Here is a 12,676-nt window from a genome sequence, read left to right as displayed (position 1 = left end):
CAGAGGTCCTGAGTTCAATTACCAGCAACCACAAGGTGGCTGACAACCATCTGTAATGGGATCTGATGCTCTCTTCTGGTGTGTCTGAAAATAGCTACAGTGTACTCTTACGCATAAATAAAATAAATAAATCTTTAAAAAAAAAATAAAATATGAGGTTGGCTCTCTTTGCTCCTCTCTTTGCTCTTTTGCTCTTCCTCTCTTCCCCTCTTCCCCTTTGTCCCTTCTCTCCCCATTCCCCTCCCAAATTCTCTCCACGTGCTCATGACTGGCCTTTACTCTCTTCTTCTACCTTTCTTCTCTCATTAAACCTCTCCGTGGAGGGGGAGGGGTGTGTGTGTGAGTGGGGGGAGGGGGGAATGAGGTTGACCAGTCTTCCTGTGTAACAGAGGTTTAAAAGGAGGCTGGTCGACAAAACGTTTTTTTTTGTGGTTTTTATTCTCTCTCTCTCTCTCTCTCTCTCTCTCTCTCTCTCTCTCTCTCTCTTTCTCTCTCTCTCTCTTAATCAACTCGGAAGTCGATCTGCTGTCCCTTTTATTAAAAGCCAAAGTATTAAGTGGCGAGCCGATGTTTCAACTTTCACCATTCTGTTCCTTTCACCAAAAAGAGGGGGTTCTTTGGCTTTTCCTTTCCTTTTTGAAACAAAACGAAAGGAGGAGCTCGACCAGTTGGCCTAGCTTCCCTGTTCCTTTTCCCTCTTCCACGGTATGCTCGATGAAATAAAGTAAATAAATGAAGTTTCTAGTTATGTATTTGTTTGGGAGACCCGAACTCTCTCTCAAGAGAGAGTTGCATCTTCCCGCTGCCGCCCCCCCCCCCCCCACACACACAAGGCCTCCTCCCTGTATGTGGGGGGAGGGGGAGGGGTGGACAGGAGCTAGCTGAGAGGGGGTGGGGTGGGGCGGGGCTGGAGAATATGCAGGTCCCTGAAGGTCAGTCGGGGAAGTACTGCTGCTGCCCTAGCACGCTTCAGTGCCTCTTTAGAGTTTAGAGTTTTCTAAAGTTTTCTGCCTGAAATCAGCGAGTGATGATTTCACTGTGAAATGATGTCTGATCATCGCTCTCGCTGTCCTGTCAGGGCTCCGGCTCCTGGCAAATGTCTGACTGAAGGAAACCTTAGTTAGACTCACACCCAGCTGTTTGGAAATGGTAATGGAGTTGATAGCACACCCTGGGGGAAAGAGGCAGACTCCCTTTTTGCTCACTCTCAATTCCCAGCCTCGCCCTGCCAGCTCGGGGATTTCTAAGTAAGGGTGAATCTGGACCATATATGTACAGGGTTTGGCGTTTCTGATTCATGTTTAATGTTTAGTTAAATAAAGCTTGTCAAGGGCTGGAGAGATGGCTCTCCACAGAGGTGGTTCCCCTTTTCTTAACCCGACTGGGACAGAAGTGCAAACTATCATCTACCTATCTGGGAGTGGAGTGGTTGGATACAGGGAGATGGAGCATTTGCAGTTAGTAAAGTTCTGCTGTCGGTTTTGTTTTGTTTTGTTTTGTTTTGTTTTGTTTTGTTTCCTTTCATTTTTGGATAGATTTTTTTGGATAGCCTTTTTTTTTTTTCTTTTTAAATACAAATTTTGTTTTCTGTGCAACATTCTGATCATAGTTTCCCATCGCAAAGCTCTTTCCAGATCCTTCCTCCCCATCCACCACCCCGTACTAACCCAGGCCTGCCCTTAGATGTGGTTGATGCATACCCAGGTGAGTCTCCATGGGATATTCCCATCTCCTATGACTGTCAATGGCCGATGACCTAAATGCCAGTGACTTCGGACTTGACTCCATTTTCCCCTCTGAGAACTGGGTTTGGATCTGTTGAATGCAGGCAGGCCCTCGGTTTTGAAACAAACAAACAAACAAACAAACAAACAAACAAACACACCAAAAAATATTTAAAGCAGGCAACAACTGCCTGCACGCCAAGAGACTGTTGACTCCTCTTTGGAGATAGTACGATGTGAAACTTGCTTAATAAAGTAGAGTCCACACAACACAAAGGGAACACTTTAACAAATTATGAAGGAGAGGGGGGGGGGGTATGTTTATCTACCTCCTCTTGTTTCTCAGACTAGAGATTTCATCTTCCTCTGTCTCTCGAGTGCTGGTGGCTTTGCTGCTGGTTTGGGGGGGGGATTGGGATAGGGATAGGAAGAGAAAAGGCTTGAGTGCTGATTTTAAAGCTCTCTCTCTCTCTAAAGCTCTCTCTCTCTAAAGCTCTCTCTCTCTCTCTCCCCCCCTCCTTCTCTCTCTCTTTACACACACACACACACACACACACACACACACACACACACACACACACTCACTTCCTAGGATGAAAGAAAAGAAATGAAAAGGAAGGCACCCATGGTGATGCATGACTTTGATCTCACTTTGGTCTCAGCACTGGAGAGGAAGATAGGAAGACCTATCTAGATGCAACGTGAAGAAGGCCTATGTCAGATGAGTTAATGGCTAGGGAACTGTTAGCTGGCTAGTCTGCCATTTTGTTGCAGTTGCTAATATTATAAGGACACTTTCTCATTGGTTGTTTCTGCTGTTGCTGCCAGAATTCATTACATATTCTGTTAGGCTCTTCTGTGTGATAACACACTCAGAAACCGAACACTGTTGAAGTCAGTCTAACTGCTTTCTTTGTTGTCTAGTTACCCGCAATAATCTTGGACCTGAACTGAACACCCAGCAGCACTTCCCGCACCCACCCATGTATAAGCTTTTATAACCTGGACCACCAACACTAGAGCGACAGGGCAGACAGAGACTATTTGGAACCGGACTTCCATTTTGAGTTTTTGTTTGTGTTCTTGTTTTTTTCTCCTGTCCTGTCCTGTCCTGTCCTGTCCTGTCCTGTCCTGTCCTATCCTGTCCTCTCTGTCTGTCTGTCTGTCTGTCTGTCTGTCTGTCTGTAAATCCACACATATAGTTCTTTCCACATCTTATATCTCAAAACAAATAATGCTTGCTGTGATCCTCATTTCATTCAAGGGTACTACTCTCTAGACCAGAGGAGCCCCCTTACAATTCTCCACAGGTAGTGATGACCGGAGTGTTCAGTGCGACTAAGCAGGAATTATATGGTTGCCGCCATTATGCTTGATCTTACCGAAGGTAGGGTTGCGGGGCATGGTTGCCACGATGGCGACCAGTAGACCGTGATTGAGGAGACCGAACATAATTAACCTACAATTCTCCCTCTCTGTCAACTGTTTCTCTGTCACTCTCTGTCTCTCTTCCCTCCTTCCCTCCCCCGTCTCTCAGACCTGAATGAGCATTGGAACTAAAGTAAATGTACATGTGAAAAGAAGCCAGGTGTGGTGCTGCATGTCTTTGATTGCATCACTTGAGAGGTGAAGGTGGGTAGAACTCTGTGAGCAGGCTGCAGACCTGATCCAGGTACTGATTTCCAGGGCTTTTGTGCAAAGACCCCTGACTCAACTAAAGAAATGAGGAGGAAAATAAAGAAACAGATACAATTAACTTGGAATAAACCAAACAAACTAAGAAAAAGGAAAGGCAGTAATGGAGTGGCCTGGCTTACAGAGGAGGGGCAGACATTTATCTGCCATTGCCTCCTCTGTTGAACACACAAACACAGGCGCCGAGAGAGCGAGAGAGCGAGAGAGCGAGAGAGCGAGAGAGCGAGAGAGCGAGAGAGCGAGAGAGCGAGAGAGCGAGAGAGAGAGAGAGAGAGAGAGAGAGAGAGAGAGAGATCTGTTAATCTGTTTGTCTCCCTCCCCTAGTTTTTCAGACAGGGTTTCTTTATGAAAAGAAAGAAACTGGTAGCTGTAGGCTGGTAGCTGCTGGCTGTTAAAGGTCTAGGTAAAACAATGTGATGGCCTAAGAGGAAAATAAAGAAACAGATACAATTAACTGTTAAGGCCTAGATGCCGTGTGAATGAGGCCTACATCAGATTGGTTAAGATAACTGTCACCTGGCTAGCCTGCCATTTTAATATTGCAAGGACGCCTTCTCATAGGTTGTTTCTGCTGTCACTGCCAGAGTTCATTACATATTCTGTTAGGTTCTGTATGACACACACGCAGAAACCAAACATTGTAGAATCCAGTGTGTCCTTGAGTGCGTGTCTACAATGCGTGCGTGCGTGCGTGCGTGCGTGCGTCTGTGCATGCGTGTGTCCATGGCCATGCTAGAGCCCACCCCAGATTTGTGTTTCAGAGATCTTTACTTATTTATTTTTCCTGCCTTGGCTTGTGTAGGCACTAAGTCACCACACTTCCCGAAAAACAAAATGAAACAAAACAAAACAAAATCCACCAACAAATGGACCAAACCCAAACCCCAAGCCAAACAAACAAATATTCCTGCCTGCCTGTCTGTCTATCAGGGCTACAACAGAGAGAAGTGGAATCTTGAATGAACAAAACTAGAATACCTAAGTCTGCCTGTTTCCCCTCTTCCCACCCTCCCCTGCCCCCCAGCCCATCCCCTAGAGCTGGTCTAGCATGTTCTCTGACCCTGGGGGTGCGGTGAACCGGCCTGCTTTGCTAAACTCTGTAGTGTATAAACTTGGTAACTCTAGAAAGCAGGAGCTGAAAATGTGCAGATAAGGTGGTGGTCGAGCTGTGTGTGTGTTGGTGTGGGAGGGAGACTGCTTCGGTAACTGCTGCTTTTCAATGTCCGGCTGAAACTCTGTGCTTATGATGTATCTTTTGGTTTATTCGATTTTACTTACTGTCTATTGGGTTTGCATTTGATTTTTATTGATTTTATTGATATTTATGTTTAACTATTTTGACCTGGCTAAATGACTGACTGACTGACTGACTGACTGACTGACTAAGTCTACCTGGCATACAGGAGGAATTCAAGGACGAACGATTGTTTAAGTATGACAAAAATAAGTAAGTAAGTAAGTAAGTAAGTAAGGGGGTTGGGGATTTAGCTCAGTGGTAGAGCGCTTGCCTAGCAAGTGCAAGGCCCTGGGTTCTGTCCCCAGCTCCGAAAAAAAAGAAAGAAAAAAAAGTAAGTAAGTAAGTAAGTAAGTAAGTAAGTAAGTAAATAAATAAATAAATAAATAAATACGATCATTTAGAAGTAATATAGGCAGAAGGAGAACATGTGGCTGTGGATGGTCTGAGGCTTCTGGCTGCTTTTGGGTGCCTCTTCACCTTTCTGCACGTGCAAACTGAGTTTAATTAAGTTCTGTTTCCCTAGAGGCTGGGAAAGGGAGAAACAGAAGTGACCTGGAACATCAGGGCTAATGGCCGGCTGCCTCCATCTTGGTGAGGTCAGGTGTCAGCCAAGCTGGCTGCCAACCATCCACAGTTGAATCCAAAGTGCCCAAATGGGACACTATAACAAATCATGTATACAGATTTGTGTATATGGAAAACATTTTTCCTTTCTCTTCTTTTCTTTTCTTGAGAAATTCAGCTGGTCCTGATGTCTTTCCCTCGGTGTGTCCCTCTGTCATCTCTCTCTCTCTGTCTCTTTGTCTTACTGTCTCTGTCTGTCTCTGTCTGTCTCTGTCTCTGTCTCTCTGTGTGTGTGTGTGTGTGTGTGTGTGTGTGTGTGTGTGTGTGTGTGTGTGTTCCTTAATCTCAGCAGCACTACTCATCCAATCGATTTTTCCTCTCCCCTTGTCTCCTTCACATGGCTATTACCCCACCTTAAACAGCACTAGAAGAGCCTGGCAGGCAGATATCTACCCTCTATGCTGTCAGAATTTTTTTTTTTTTTTTTTAAAGTCAAAACCTGGATTCTCAGGAGCCATGTGGTGTGTCCTCCTAGGTTCTGGTGCCCTCTTCTGGCATGCAGACATATAGTCAGCAGAGAGAGCTGTGTGGGTGGCCGAGGCAGGCAGAGTGGACCTCTGTGAGCTTGAGGCTAGATAAGTCTACGGAGCAAGTTCCATGACTGCCTGGGCTATACCAAAAGAAACGTACCTTGAGGCAAAACAAAACAAAGCAGAAAAGGTTCTGCTTTTATTTTACAGACATGTGTTCTCTCTAGTCCTATTGACTATAGAAGTTTGATCATGAAGTCACATTGATTTTTATTACAGAGTTTATTTGTGTGTGTGTGAGAGAGAGAGAGAGAGAGAGAGAGAGAGAGAGTTTTTTCTTTAATCTTCAAACATATTTTTTATTGTTTATTTATTTTATGAGCACACTGTCACTGTCTTCAACACACAAGGAGAGGATTCCATTACAGATGGTTGTGAGCCACCATGTGGTTGCTTGGATTTGAACTAAGGATCTCTGGAAGAGCAGTCAGTGCTCTTCACCGCTGAGCCGTCTCTCCAGCCCTGAAACAATATCTTGAATAAACAATAACAAAAACACTAAAACTAAGTCTGCCAGTTTTCCTCTTTCTTTCTCTCTCTCTCTCTCTCTCTCTCTCTCTCTCTCTCCCTCCCTCCCTCCCTCCCTTCCTTCTTTCTTCCTTTCTTTCTTTTTCTTCAGATAGGATTTCTTAGTGAATGATATTTATGTTGATATAAATTTTTTACGTACTTTTGACTGGCTAACTAACTAGCTAAGTCTGCCTGTCCTAAAGAAGGAGTTCCCCTGCCACAACTAAATACGTGCATAGAAAAAAAATATATAATTATTAACTTGGGATGAAACTAATGTAACAAGCAAGCAAACAAACGCACAAGCAAACAAAGTAGGGATGGTGGTGCTGGGTGCCTGGTATATGGGAGATGGGAGACCTGTGGTCTAGAGCGTCCAGAGCTCTGGCCTCCATACTCTGGACTGCATTCTCTCTAGCAATCTTCCCAAAGTGGCTGTATTTAACCATGTTTTTATTTTTTAAATTGGCTCTCTCTCTCTCTCTCTCTCTCTCTCTCTCTCTCTCTCTCTCTCTCTCTCTTTCTCCCTCCCTCCCTCCCTCCCTCCCTCCCTCCCTCCCTCCCTCCCCCCACCACACACACAGAGGCACGTGTGAACAAGGGAATGCAAATGCACAAAATAAGTATGTTTTGATCAGAGTGAAAACAAATCACGGGAATTTTAACCATTCCACCATCATTCCACCATTCTTTTAATTTACTCTCTGTGTTTAGTCTTCCAAAGAGGGTGGCAGGTGTGTGGTTTGGTGAGTGCCGGCTGGCGGTGGCAGCGAGGAACAGAGAACAACAACAACCCCCCCTCCCCCCCATCGGGATCGGTGGAGGGTTTTAAAAATGAGTGAGCCATTTAAAAATGGTGTGGAACTGAGGTCGCCGCCACCCTCCCCTCACGACGGAGTTTGGACGCTCCCTTTTCCTAACTGTGCCTGTTCCTTGCTAATTGTTAACCGATTCGAGAGTGCATGTCCTTTCACTTAGAGGTGGCCTGTTTTCACCGCTCCGTCCTACTTTCCTTTTCTGGGTGCCTGAGGGGGTTGGCCCCGAGTCCATCCCGCGTTCACTGTGTTCCGGCGGGACAACCGGGACCGTTTGTGCCATTCGGGAGAAGTGGTGGGTACCTGCCCCGTTGTGCGTGGGTGAGTGTCCCCCTGAGCTAGGGAGGTCACTCCGGAGAGACGGAATGAGTGTGTGTGGCGGCGGCGGCGCGTGACAGTCTGTATTGGTTTGCTTGATCGAGATCGCTGTCGGGCGACACCTAGTGGCGACAAGTTTCCGCAACGCTCCTGTCCCCCGGTTGGTGACAAAGGACGGGGAAGTGCCTGTGGTGAGCCGGCCAGGGTGAGAGGGTGACAGGCAAGCAGGCGGGTGCGCGACGGAGACGCCGTCCTGTCTGGGGACCATCTCTAGCTAGGAGGTTGTACCTGGAGAACTTCAGGGGAGGAGGGTGGCTGTACGACCTATTGGGACACAAGGAGGGGTTGGTGGCAGCTGGATGAGGTCGACCAGAAGGCTTGGGCCCCGTCCCGGATTTTTTTTTTTTTTTTCCAATTTTTTTTTTTTAAATTTTTTATTTTATTTTATTTTTTTTTTATTTCTTCCCTCCTCTCCGGTCCCAGCCAGCGGGACCATAGACACTTTTGAGGCCGAGAGGGTGCTGTGTCCCCGGCCTCCGAGCCGAGGTGGCCCGGCTAGGGGGCGCCACGGAGTTTTTTTTTTTTTTTTTTCTTTTCCAGGAGTCCCTTCGGTCCCAGCCAGCGGGACCATAGACACTTTTGAGGCCGAGAGGGTGCTGTGTCCCCGGCCTCCGAGCCGAGGTGGCCCGGCTAGGTGGCGCCACGGATTTTTTTTTTTTCTTTTCCAGGAGTCCCTTCGGTCCCTGATAGCGGGAGCCTGGACCTCTGAGGCCGAGAGGGTGCTGTGTCCCCGGCCTCCGAGCCGAGGTGGCCCGGCTAGGGGGCGCCACGGAGTTTTTTTTTTCTTTTCCAGGAGTCCCTTCGGTCCCTGATAGCGGGAGCCTGGACCTCTGAGGCCGAGAGGGTGCTGTGTCCCCGGCCTCCGAGCCGAGGTGGCCCGGCTAGGGGGCGCCACGGAGTTTTTTTTTTTTTTTTTTCTTTTCCAGGAGTCCCTTCGGTCCCTGATAGCGGGAGCCTGGACCTCTGAGGCCGAGAGGGTGCTGTGTCCCCGGCCTCCGAGCCGAGGTGGCCCGGCTAGGGGGCGCCACGGAGTTTTTTTTTTTTTCTTTTCCAGGAGTCCCTTCGGTCCCTGATAGCGGGAGCCTGGACCTCTGAGGCCGAGAGGGTGCTGTGTCCCCGGCCTCCGAGCCGAGGTGGCCCGGCTAGGGGGCGCCACGGAGTTTTTTTTTTCTTTTCCAGGAGTCCCTTCGGTCCCTGATAGCGGGAGCCTGGACCTCTGAGGCCGAGAGGGTGCTGTGTCCCCGGCCTCCGAGCCGAGGTGGCCCGGCTAGGGGGCGCCACGGAGTTTTTTTTTTTTTTTTTTCTTTTCCAGGAGTCCCTTCGGTCCCTGATAGCGGGAGCCTGGACCTCTGAGGCCGAGAGGGTGCTGTGTCCCCGGCCTCCGAGCCGAGGTGGCCCGGCTAGGTGGCGCCACGGATTTTTTTTTTTTCTTTTCCAGGAGTCCCTTCGGTCCCTGATAGCGGGAGCCTGGACCTCTGAGGCCGAGAGGGTGCTGTGTCCCCGGCCTCCGAGCCGAGGTGGCCCGGCTAGGGGGCGCCACGGAGTTTTTTTTTTCTTTTCCAGGAGTCCCTTCGGTCCCTGATAGCGGGAGCCTGGACCTCTGAGGCCGAGAGGGTGCTGTGTCCCCGGCCTCCGAGCCGAGGTGGCCCGGCTAGGGGGCGCCACGGAGTTTTTTTTTTTTTTTTTTCTTTTCCAGGAGTCCCTTCGGTCCCTGATAGCGGGAGCCTGGACCTCTGAGGCCGAGAGGGTGCTGTGTCCCCGGCCTCCGAGCCGAGGTGGCCCGGCTAGGGGGCGCCACGGAGTTTTTTTTTTTTTCTTTTCCAGGAGTCCCTTCGGTCCCTGATAGCGGGAGCCTGGACCTCTGAGGCCGAGAGGGTGCTGTGTCCCCGGCCTCCGAGCCGAGGTGGCCCGGCTAGGGGGCGCCACGGAGTTTTTTTTTTCTTTTCCAGGAGTCCCTTCGGTCCCTGATAGCGGGAGCCTGGACCTCTGAGGCCGAGAGGGTGCTGTGTCCCCGGCCTCCGAGCCGAGGTGGCCCGGCTAGGGGGCGCCACGGAGTTTTTTTTTTTTTTTTTTCTTTTCCAGGAGTCCCTTCGGTCCCTGATAGCGGGAGCCTGGACCTCTGAGGCCGAGAGGGTGCTGTGTCCCCGGCCTCCGAGCCGAGGTGGCCCGGCTAGGGGGCGCCACGGAGTTTTTTTTTTTTTTCTTTTCCAGGAGTCCCTTCGGTCCCAGCCAGCGGGACCATAGACACTTTTGAGGCCGAGAGGGTGCTGTGTCCCCGGCCTCCGAGCCGAGGTGGCCCGGCTAGGTGGCGCCACGGATTTTTTTTTTTTCTTTTCCAGGAGTCCCTTCGGTCCCTGATAGCGGGAGCCTGGACCTCTGAGGCCGAGAGGGTGCTGTGTCCCCGCCCTCCGAGCCGAGGTGTCCCGGCTAGGGGGCGCCTCCGAGACTTTATTTTTTCCAGGATCCTCCCCGGTCCCTGCCAGCGGGAGCATGGACTTCTGAGGCCGAGGGGAAGCTGTGTTCCAGGCTATCTACCATGGCCTCCTCGGTCTGTGAGCACTCAGGGTTCTAAGGTCGACCAGTTGTTCCTTTGCGGTCCGGTTCTCTTTCTACATGGGGACCTCTTGGGGACACGTCACCGAACATGACTTCCAGACGTTCCGTGTGGCCTGTCATGTTTATCCCTGTGTCTTTTACACTTTTCATCTTTGCTATCTGTCCTTATTGTACCTGGAGATATATGCTGACACGCTGTCCTTTTGACTCTTTTTGTCATTAAAGGACGTTGGAAGAGGCTTGCACCAAGGCTGTTTGCTTGTCCAGCCCTAGCTCTTTTCTTCTGCGCATGGGCCTCTTCGATGCTCGAAGCTTAGCGTCCCCCCATGAGTACGCGCTTCCTGCTTTCCCGTGCTTGCTTGCCTGTGCTCTGTGGGGCAGCTTTATGACAACCGTCCCGCGTGTCAGGCGTTCCCGATTTCCCCGTGGTGGTTGTCGTCCGTTACCGGTAGGAGTCGTTGGTGCCGAGTGCGACTGGAAGGGTTTTCCCGTTTGGTGCTAGTGACCCCCTGGCGTGCTCCTCTGCGGCCGACCGGTTTTTTTATTTGTTTTTTTTTTTTTTTTGTTTTTTGTTTTTTTTTTTTTTTTTTTTGTTTTTTGGAAGGAGTTCCCGAACCTCCGCTGCTTGGTGGTGTGTCCCTTTCTTTCCTGCTGTGTGCCTCCCGAGTTGCACCTTTTCTCCTTCGAAGGGGATTTTATTTTTTTATTTTTATTTTTTATTTTTTTTTTTTTTTGAAGGAGTTCCCGAACCTCCGCTGCCCGTTGAGTCCCGTTCTTCCACGCCACGTGCCTCCCGAGTGCAACGCTTCCTTTTTTTTCTCGCCCTCGAGAAGGGTAAATTTTTTTTTTTTGTGTGTGTGGCAGTGTTAGCGACTTCTTCCCGTGCTCTCTCTCGCTCTTCTCGCTCGTATTCCCGTCCAGTGCGTTGTTAGAAAGCTCTCACGCCCGTTGTTCCCGATGCATGGCGTGTCTCGCTCCCGTTGGATCGATGTGGTGCTGCCGCGTTCTCTTCGGGCCGGGGCCTAAGCCGCGCCAGGCGAGGGACGGACATTCATGGCGAATGGTCATTCAGCGCGAATGGCGACCGCTCTTCTCGTTCTGCCAGCGGGCCCCTCGTCTCTCCTCCCCATTCCTTTGCAGGGTGGTGTGTGGAAGTCAGGGGTGCGGCTGTCCGGCACGAGCGCTGACCCGCGCACACTTGTTGCTGTGGTTCGCGGTGTCCCTGTGGACGTGTCGGGGGCGCTTGCCCCCACGCCGTTCACTGCTTCGCGGCCCTCTTCCCCCGTGCCGGGGGAAGGTGGTAGACCCGCTGCGGTGCATACCCTTCCCGAATGGTGTGTGCACGCGCCCTGCTTTGTGTGAGCCTTGCGGTGCTCCTGGAGCGTTCCGGGCTTTGACCACCAAGGTGCCCGCTTCTGAGTTGGCGGTGGCGCTTCCCGCTCCCCGGCGTGCCTCCTGTGCTCCATGGTGCTTGTGCCTTTACGCTTTCCCTTGTCCTAGTTGCCGGCTTTCTGCACGGTGACAGAAAGGGGGGGGGTCGAGGAGTTGAGTGTGCGGTTAAAAGGCTCCTTCCGTTGGGTGAGCGCCCACCCCGTGCCTATGTTTTTGGTGCCTTCACCCGCGGGCCCTGCGCGGTTAGGGTGGTGCTGAGCGATCGCGGCTGGCCCTTTTTAAAGACCGGACTCCCTCAAGTCAAGGCTCCTCCTTTGTGTGCGCCTTGAAGAGGCCTGGCTCTCGGCGGGGACCTGTCGCAGGTCCCCCCGGTCCGCGAATGCTCAAGAAGACCCCGGAGAAAGAGACCTTTGCCGATACCGCAGACCCCCCACCAGCTGGCGCGTGGTCCTTCCCGTTCTGTCCCGCGCCTGTTGCTCGTTTCCCGTTGCGTGCACGGAGCCCTTGGCTGCTCGTCGGTGTTGGGTTCGTCCCGCCCTCAGTGAGGAATTTGCCTTCTCTAGCTATCTTCGGAAAGGGCTTTACGATCTCCGAGGGGCTTCTCCCGGATGGTCCCCTCGGCTGCCCGCCCTGACCTCAGCCTTCTGCGCGCAGCGTTTGCTCTCTCGCCTACCGCGACCCGCGCCTCCCCGCTCCGAGTACGAGGAGGGATCACGCGGGACGGGGCTCTGTCGACCTGCCGCTGTGCGGAGCTTGTGGGGGAGATTGGGTTTCTGGTGGCAGGTGGCGGGGAAGGGCCGTGCACACGCCCGCGTGCGCGGTACCCCCCTCACCGCGAGGGGTCGTCGCGGGACGGGTGGGTTTGGAAGGGCGGCGGTGGGCTCCCGGTCCCACCCGCCTCCGTTTCCCCCGTGCCCTCCGTCGCGTGTGCGTCCCTCCCACGCGCGTCCACGTCCCGGCCACTCTCGCGGCGAGGTCGTGTCGCGTGTGGTGCGTGCCGCGTGCTCTCGGGCGTCTGCGGTTGCCGCCTCGTCCCCCCCTTCCACGGCAGCGTTCCCACGGCCGGTGGAGATCGCGGGAGCCGTCCTACCCCCCCTTCCCCCTCCGCGGGGCTCTCGAGGGTCCGTGAACCGCGGGGTTGGCCTCGCTCTCGGGGGCGGACTTCTTATTTGGGGGAACCGGCGGTCGGCCGCGTCCGGCGCGTCGTCGGACGTT

General features: G+C 51.9%; 1 long non-coding RNA gene across 1 annotated transcript in view; it reads left to right on the top strand.

The window, feature by feature from the left end:
- The first annotated feature begins 7,175 nt into the window (after positions 1-7,175).
- The window catches only part of LOC147997441 (uncharacterized), a 19,140-nt gene continuing 13,639 nt past the window's right edge, over positions 7,176-12,676 (top strand). Inside the window, exon 1 of the long non-coding RNA XR_015647867.1 lies at positions 7,176-7,430. This is a non-coding gene — a long non-coding RNA (uncharacterized LOC147997441). The remainder of the gene's footprint in view (positions 7,431-12,676) is intronic.

Source organism: Rattus norvegicus, unplaced genomic scaffold (assembly GCF_021556685.1).
Source record: "Rattus norvegicus strain SHRSP/BbbUtx unplaced genomic scaffold, alternate assembly SHRSP_T2T unassigned-0000149, whole genome shotgun sequence".
NCBI classification, from domain to species: Eukaryota; Metazoa; Chordata; class Mammalia; order Rodentia; family Muridae; genus Rattus; species Rattus norvegicus.
The sequence above is the reverse complement of the archived record's forward strand: the minus strand, read 5'-3'. Positions and strand labels throughout refer to the sequence as shown.